Source organism: Mangifera indica, chromosome 8, assembly GCF_011075055.1.
Source record: "Mangifera indica cultivar Alphonso chromosome 8, CATAS_Mindica_2.1, whole genome shotgun sequence".
In the NCBI taxonomy this organism is placed as follows: Eukaryota; Viridiplantae; Streptophyta; class Magnoliopsida; order Sapindales; family Anacardiaceae; genus Mangifera; species Mangifera indica.
Genome location: NC_058144.1, coordinates 2,281,379 through 2,286,541, shown reverse-complemented (window position 1 = coordinate 2,286,541; position 5,163 = coordinate 2,281,379). Strand labels below are relative to the sequence as shown.

Genomic DNA, 5,163 nt, shown 5'->3' with positions numbered 1-5,163 from the left:
ATGATAGTTCCCCCTAGGGTTTAGTTTCCAGATCTCCGACACCATCTTTGACACTATTGTCGATGGTCTCTCCCTTTTAAAGTTTCCTCTTCCTTCGACGGTCTCTGTCTACTCAATTGGACGTCCGATTGGAGTCGAATGAGGCTGAAAAAACGACGGGAGACAAAAAGCTTCATCGGGAAGATGAAGAGCTTATCTTTCCGATGAAGCTCTTTATCTCTCATCATCTCTCAAGCCTTATTCGACGTCGATCAGATGTTCAACTGAGTGGAGAAAGATCATCAGAGAAAGAAAAAGTTTCGAAAGGGAGAGACTGCTGACAATAACAATATAGATGACATCGAAGATCTGGAAACTAAATCTTAGGGAAGAATTGTCATTTTTTAAAACTTAGGTTAGGAAAAAACTTTTAGTTTTTAATGTTTAGGAGAGGAAATGAGATAAAATTTTAAGATGTTAGAGTTTCATTAATTTTAACTGTCCATGGATGAGTAAATGAGAATTTTAAAGTTAAGGAGTGAAAACTTGAGATTAAAGGATACTTTGGATGGAAAATACTCCTTTGGCCTTGCTCTCAACATTATTTTCCATGAATTTTATTATATTTCACCCAAGGTTTGAAGAAATGTTTAATCCGATTCAGAAAATTAAATTCTTATCTCCCATCTACTTTTATTAATAAATATGAGAAATTCTCCTAAAAATGACTATTTTATATTTTTTATTAAAATTATAAATTGATATTAACACTTAATATAAATATTAAATACCAATATATTCTTATCACTTTAAAAAATTTATTACTTATACTCTTAATAAATATCAAAATTCTATCAAAAGAACAAACGTCATAAACATTCATTGTTAAAATTTATCACATGTTTTTGTTCTTTTGGGATCATATAAATGAACTCTCACTAGGAAGAAAATAAAAAAAAAAAGAAAAAAGGAAAACAAGTGCAACTAGGCAAGGGGGTGTTCATTTAAATTTAATTAAAGTGAGAAGATGATTATATATGTTATGACACATACGTTACCCCCATTTCTAAGAACTCGAAAATGCTAATAATGGGAACAAGGGAAACCAAGACATAGAAGACAAAAAATATACATGAAAATTCAGTGTCTATCGTCTAATCATGATAATTGCCACTCCAATAAAAACGGTGACATCACCATTACTACCACAAAGGCGTATAATTTCTTCCCATGCAATCTTCCACACTGTGCTAGATATTCTCTTTCGGCCAAGCATGTGTGTTTTACTTTAAATAAATATTCCAATTATCAACCTACTAGATTGTATTACATGTAACCCAAGGTTTGAAGAAATGTCAAATCCGTCATTTAAGTTTCAGAAAATCAAAATTTTATCTATCATCCAATTTTATTAAAATTTTCTTAAAAATGATTATTTTATATTTTTACCAAAATTATAAATTATTATTAATATTTAATATAAATTTTAAATACCAATATATTTTTATTATTTTAAAAAATTTATAACTTATACTAGTAAAAAATATTAAAATTTTAACTAACTTTAATACGTTGTATTTGTGTTTGTTTTTTAAAGTATAATTGTAATTTTTAAAACTATTAAAAGATATATTAAAATTTTAAAAATTTTAAAAATATTCATAAACTTTTTTTTTAAATATTCAAAACTCTCCAAAATTTCATGAAGACCACTAATATTTGAATGAATTGCATTTTATCTCCTAAATTAAGGGAAAAAGAGAAAATAAAAAGATTATAAAAAATAGAGAAAATATAAAAATATATGTAAAATAACCTATACGTTTTTCACACAATGAAATTTATTAATAAAATGGATGATAAGTGAGAATTTAAGTTTTTAAAACATAGAAGTCAGAAATGTCATTTAAGCAAATCTAGGGTGAAAAAGTTTTTTTGGCATGTGATGAGGCTTCCTTTGAAAAATGACAATTTATATCGGTATTGATTGTTTTGCTGTCTGCTAGTCCTGTTGCTTAGTTAGGTGGAAGTAAATAATTATTCTGAACTGTCCACCTCTAATTTCTTCAGCTTAATTCAGTTTTTTAATATAAAATTATATATACATAATTTAAATATATATATTATAAAATAATATATTATATATATTATTTATAATTAAATAATTTTAAATTAAAAATTAAAAATATATAATTATATAATAATATAATAATATATATTTATTTATATATTTAAAATAGGTTTATATTGATTGGATATTAGTTTTTATCCAAAACACCTACTTTGGACTATACTAGTTACCCATGGGAACTGGCTTTTTCTCTTTTACCTCTGTCGTAAACGCCCATACTCACTTCAATTTATTATTGTTATATATATAGTTCTCCACATACTTAATTTGGTACACCAAATAATTAGTGAGAATTCTCTTCATTTCTCTATCACTTCTCCTCCTCTTTCTTCATCAATCTCCTGTTGTAAATGCCTGAAAACATGAGTATATCTGTAAATGGCCAATCTCAAGTCCCTCCTGGCTTTAGATTTCATCCTACTGAAGAGGAACTCTTGAACTACTACTTGAGGAAGAAGGTCTCATATGAGAAGATCGATTTGGATGTGATTCGTGATGTCGATCTCAATAAACTCGAACCATGGGATATACAAGGTAATTAATGTCTTCAATTTCTTATCCAGAAGCTTGCTTCTGCTCTGTAGACATCCAGTTTTTAATGCTTTTCCTTTGCTGAAGTTCCAGTTGATATGGTTTTTTGCAGAGAGGTGCAAAATAGGTACCACACCTCAAAATGATTGGTATTTCTTCAGTCATAAAGATAAGAAATATCCCACTGGAACTAGGACAAATCGAGCTACTGCTGCAGGTTTCTGGAAGGCTACTGGCCGAGACAAGGTAATATATAGCAACTCTAAGCGGATTGGAATGAGGAAGACTCTGGTTTTCTACAAAGGTAGAGCTCCTCATGGCCAAAAGTCCGATTGGATTATGCACGAATACCGCCTGGACGATAATACCACTGAAACCACCAATGTAAGCGGTTTTTTCAACTCTTCTATATTCCCTACCATATTATATATTAATTCTGATGATGTATTAATTCTTTCTTTAATCTAGGTATCGAATGTTATTGGAGAAGCAAACAAGGAAGAAGGATGGGTTGTATGCCGTATATTCCAGAAGAAAAATCACCACAAAACCCTAGAGAGTCCTATAAGTTCGTTTATCAGTGGGGAGGCGGGGAGCCATATGTTCAACTCATGCAGCGAAGGAACTTTAGAGGAAATTCTTCAACAGATGAGTAGAACTTGCAATGAAGAAAGTGAAGCCCATAATAACTTATTACTTTTCAGATCAATTGATTCAGGGATTGAATATGGGTACAATATTGACTCATCCATGAAACTCCCAAGCTTAGAAAGTCCCAACTCCTCCGGTAGCCAAAACTGTTACCAACCCATTATCAACATTGAGAATGAAAGCTCTGTGAACAATCAAGTCAGCACAGGTGATTTCAACTCAGCTTATCACATAGACTCCAGTCTTACCAACTGGGCAGTGCTCGATAAGCTTGTGGCCTCCCAGCTCAATGGCCACATATACGGAGACATCTAGGCAATTAGCGTGTTTTAATAAGATACTGTAACAGCAGTGATGAACACCAAGATTTCCCATTGCCAACGCCGCGATCATCTTCTTTATCTCCCAACAGGTCTCACCCTAGATTGGAAGATTATAACAGTGATCATCTTCAACATTGTCATCGATCAACTGATCCGCTATGCCACGTCGCCGGCAGAAATGTATAACGGAATAAGAATATTCTATATATCATTATATTATAGATCTTAAAGTCAAAAGTATTGTGATTATGTCAGTATAAGAGAGAAATGTACATAAATATATTAAAAATATGAGATTTTAAGTTTATTTTTAGATTGGATGGCATTGTCATTATCATCTTTAATAATAATAATCAAGATGTCTACAATTTTCCAAAAATTAGAAGCGTAGCAATGCCCGGGTGGTCTGATAGTCTCTTTATAACTACCATAATCATTCCAACTTTTTCCTCCACTAAAATGATTAAGATTGTTTCCAATAACCTTTTAGTCACATGCTTTGTCGGTTTGTTTCAGTTGCTCAGCGGCTCTAATTGTTCCAGCACCAGGATACATGGACTCGCTCTTTCCTTGACGCAAAATTATATAATAAACAGTATTAAATTAATTATAACTAAGCATCTTCAATGAAATTTAGCCCAACATACATGGTATCCAATCATGAAATTTAAAGATATTTAAACTTACTTAATGAGTGATGCGCATGTGATACCACAAGCCTTGACCCGTTTATAATTAATACGAGGGCCAAAGCACTTAGTCCCACCCAAGTTACAGTGTAACCCAAAATTGATACTTGTTGACTTTTAAAAACTTAAAATCTCACTTATGAATCAATTTTTATTAAAATTTTTAGTTAAAATTAAAGATAAAATTGTCATTTTAACAATAATATTAAAAAATTATATAATTCATTACATTTTCATTCCTAAGTTTTAAAAACTAACAATTTCACCTCTAGTTAAAGTTTTTTAATTTTGAAAAATCACATTCTTCCTCTAAAAACTAAGGAAGCCACCAGCAACCTTCACGAAACTCTCTAATCCATCTCTGGCCACCACCTTCGTCTAGATTCGTTTGGATTGGACGAATCTAGAAGGTCATGCGTCATCTAGCGACGCCTTTGTTGTCTAGAGAAGTGTGGGTCAAACAATCTTCATCTGGCCGACACTTCGTTTGGATGATAAAGGCATCGCCAAATGACACTTCATCTGGATGATGCCCTTGTCATCAAGACTGTTTGGATTCATCTAATCTGGACAAAGGTGGTGGTCAGAGATGGGTTAAGGAGTTTCGTGGAGGTCGTTAGTGGTTAGAAATATCGCCAGAGAGGAGTGGAAAGAAGAGAAAAAATATAATTTTTCAAAACTAAAAAACTTTAACCAGAGGTGAAATTGTTAGTTTTTAAAACTTAAATGTGAAAATAAATTAATTATATATTTTTTAATATTATTATCAAAATAACAATTTTATCTCTAACCCTAATTAAAAATTTTAAAGAAAATTGGTTTATAGGTGAGATTTTAGGTTTTTGAAAATTAACAAATT

At 31.2% G+C, this 5,163-nt stretch overlaps 1 pseudogene; it reads left to right on the top strand.

Annotated features, from left to right (window-relative positions):
* Positions 1 to 2,385: 2,385 nt before the first annotated feature.
* LOC123223162 lies at positions 2,386 to 3,928 on the top strand (annotated as a pseudogene).
* The last annotated feature ends 1,235 nt before the right edge of the window (positions 3,929 to 5,163 follow it).